The sequence below is a fragment of the Pteropus alecto genome, unplaced genomic scaffold, assembly GCF_000325575.1.
Source record: "Pteropus alecto unplaced genomic scaffold, ASM32557v1 scaffold226, whole genome shotgun sequence".
Lineage (NCBI taxonomy): Eukaryota > Metazoa > Chordata > Mammalia > Chiroptera > Pteropodidae > Pteropus > Pteropus alecto.
The window spans coordinates 2212759-2216808 of NW_006440132.1; positions in this window are offsets into that span (position 1 = coordinate 2212759).

A 4050-nucleotide genomic window follows, 5' to 3' on the forward strand; every position below is an offset into this window, starting at 1 on the left:
TAACTAAAGAAATCAAAATATAGAGAAAACCTTAACAAGGTCCATCTATTTGAGCCAATAATTCCACTTTTAACAATTTAGCCTAATAAAATGACCTAAAATATAGAAAAAAATTATGATCAAAGATGTCCATCAAAGCATTATTTTTGAAAAATGAAATCCTACCATTTTCAATGATGTGGCTGGACCTAGAAGTTATTATGCTGAGTGAAATAAGTCAGAGAAAGATAAATACCATATTATTTCACTTATATGTGGAATCTAAGGAACAAAAATAACAAACTAATCAAAAACAGATTCACAGATATAGTGGACAATTTGTTGATGGACAGAGGAGAGGAGTGTTGGGGGGCTAGGAGAATGGGTGAAGGGTTAAAGAAGTACAAATTAATAGTTCATAGATGGTCACAGGGATGGGGAGCACAGCATAGGGAATGTAGTTAGCATTAATATATTGGCTAGGTGGAAAACCAGAGGAGAGAAGGAGCAATTAGAGGATTGTTTTATAAACTACATAAGTGTCTAACCAATGTACTGTATACTTGAAACTAATAAAAAAGATGATTGTGAATTAAAAAAAAACAAAACAAATGACAAAAGAAAAAGATTAGAGAGAAAGCAACAAATAGGAGATAGATAAAGAACAACATATATGTCATAAGAATTCACAAAGAAGAAAACCAAAGAAATAATAAAAAGAAAAATTTAAAACAACCGTCCCAGAATTAAAAAATTTTTTTTGAAACCACGTACTGAAAAGGAACACCGTGTACCCAAGAAAAATGACCCAGAATGACCAATACTGAAACATTCTTATAAAAAAACAAAACAAAACAAAACTTTGAGCTCTCAGGCAAAAGGAAAAGAAACTTAAAAAGGGAAAGAAACTCTGATGGGCATGAGACTTCTTGACAGCAACACTGTGTCAGGAGACAATGGAGTGACATGTTTAAGATACTCGAGGAAAGAAAATTGAGCCGTATATTATAAATCCGGCCAGATTTACTTTCGAGTATAAAGACTGCAGATAAACTACAGTCAACAAGCAAGAACTCAGGAGATATTGTTCCCAAGACCCTTTACTTAGTAAACTATCAGAGAATTAAAATGACTGGAGATTCATTAACATAAGGCCTGGTGGTGAGCATTAAATATATAGCTACCTGTAGAACTAAGTGTAACTGATGGTTACAAGGGAGAAATATAGGCCATAATAACTATATGCTCTGAAATTGTAGGAACAGTGCATCTACTTTTAAAAAGGGGGAGAGCACATGAAAAGTAGATTAAGCTTATAGTTGTTTTATAGCTATTACCTGGGAATAAAAGAATATTGTTTCAAATCAATTCCTGTGATAGAAAGTGGTGAAGAAGAGATTGCCGGCGAATTTCATAATTATTCATAGTAGTAAACCCACAGTCAATTGCCAAAGGAGAATACCAGAAGTCTTATAAAATATTATTTGAACAAACTTACAGGTTTTCTTAAGTACTTCATCCCTGCCAAAAAGCTTAAAAACTTATAAATAGGTAAAATAGACCAAACTATGAAAGTCCGTTTGTAAAAAGATAGAATACTTAGAAGTATAACATAAAACAATATGATAGAGCAGAGGGCAAATATAACAATTAAGTCAAATGTCATGAGCTTAATTTACCTATTTAAAAAATTTAGATTTACTAACAGAACAGATTCTATACTCTGCCATAAATAAGAGATGTAGACCCTGAAACTATGATATATAGACAGATAAAATAAAATAAAAGGATAGGAAAAGATATACCAGGAAAATGAAATTAAAAATAAATCAGCAGACATTTATATTACCCCTCAAAGAAACTCACACTCATTAGTAGCCAACTCCCATTTCTCTCAAATCCCTTGACTTAGGCAACTACTAATTTACTTTTGGTCTCTATAGTTTCATCCTATACATATCATGTCAAAGGAATAAATAACAGTAGATGCTCTTTTGTGACTGTCTTCTTTCACTTAGCATAATGCTTTCAGGATTCATCTATGTTATGAACATGTATCACCTTTGGTCCTTTTGATATCCAAGTAATATTCCATTGTATGGATAATTTATTACATTGATGGTTACACAATTCTGTGAATACACTAAAAACCACTTGATGCTACACTTCAAATGGGTAAGTTTTTTGGTATATGAATTATATATCAAAACAGCTGTTACCGAGAAAATAAGTAAATTAAATAAATTAAGTTTATGATCTTTATATCGGAAAAGGTAGAATTTAGATAGGATGACCAACTTGTCCAGTTTGCCTGGGATTTTCCTGGGTTTAGCACTGAAAGTCTCACATCCTGGGAAATCCCTGGGCAAACTGGGATGTTGTTCACTCTAAATTTATATCAATGCTATTTAAAAGAAACAAAGATATTTATAAGGTTAAAATCTGTAAAGCACAATAAAGATAAAGATGTTATTAATATTTATGCTTCCAAAAATAGCAAAAACATGAAAGAAACCTTGGAGATGGAAGAAAGAATAGAAGAATCTAACATACCTAACTCAATCCAAGACACATGAAGTGGACAAATTTGATAAAATTAGAAGACCTAAACAACACAATCGATAAAATAGGTCTCTGAATCTTAATAATTCAGAATACAAATTATTTTCAAGTGTGCATAAAGTATTCAGGCAATTATCCATATTTTAAGAAGCACACACACACCAATATGTCCCTCAATAAATTTCAAATATTAGAAATAAATGTTTTTGATGATATTCAAGAAAAATAGAAACTATTAAAAAGTTTTAAAAAGTTTTCTCCACCAACAATTATTTTTAAATGGTTACCAAAAAGAATTTGGGGATAGTAAAATAAAATTATAAAATTATTTGGAAATAATATTTAAAATACGGCATGCAAGATCTGTGGGATAAAATTAAAGCATTTGTCAGAGAAAAAAATCATAGCATAAAATACTAATATCGATAAAATTAGAAAGATAAAAATAATATGAAGAAAATACCTAAGTCAATAAATTTAGAAAAACAAGAACAAAGTAAACTAAAAGAAAACATTAGGAATTAATACAAATGAAAGTAGGATTTAATGAAATAAAAACTTTAATAAGTAAATCCCAAGGTTGGTACTTCGAAAAAAAAAATGTCAATAAAATAAGCCACTATCAAACCTAATAAAGAAATTGATGGGAGAAATTGTAAATATATATAATTTGAAATAATAAGGAGGAAATAACTATTAAGGGAAAGAAAATCTCAACGGACCAGTGTGCATGATTCTATGGAATAAATTCGAAAATCAGATGAAATTGATATTTTTAAAAGAAAACTGAAACTTAACTGAAATTCAGAAAGTCCAAGCAGACCCATTTGTCTTAGAAAACTTAAATAGTTACAAAGTTTCTTATACAATACCACTAGGACAGGTGGTTTTACATTTGAATTCTACCAAATCTTTAAAATTATATTATGTCAAAGCTACTTAAATTATTGCAAAATATAAAAAACCTGAGGGACTCCTCCAAATTCATTTGATAAGGGAAGTATAATGCTTGTTTCAAAATCTAGCAAAGATTGCACCAAAAAATAAAAGTACAAATTAATATTACTTGTTACAATCAATGCAGAAATATTAACATCAGCATATTAAAGACATTATCACCACCAAGTGGGTATTGTTCTAAGAATGTAAGAGTGGTTCAGTATTAAGAAATGTATTAATATTATGCACCATGTCAATAGAACTAAGGAGAAAAAATGTCATATGACATGTCTGCAGATGGATGAGTCATTTAACAAAATCTAACACCTTACACTTATTGAATATACTCAGTGAAATAGGAATTATTAGTCTGTGCCAATATTTGCATTTATTATCCAAATTATTGCTAATGACAACCTTAAAGGTAGGTAATATTCCTATTTTACTTATAAGAAAACTGAGGCTTCGAGAGGTAAAATAAATTATCCAAAGACATAAGATTAATGGTTGAAGAAGCTGGTATTTGAATTTATGACCGTTTGACTTCAGTTTCTATTAGCAACCAAACCT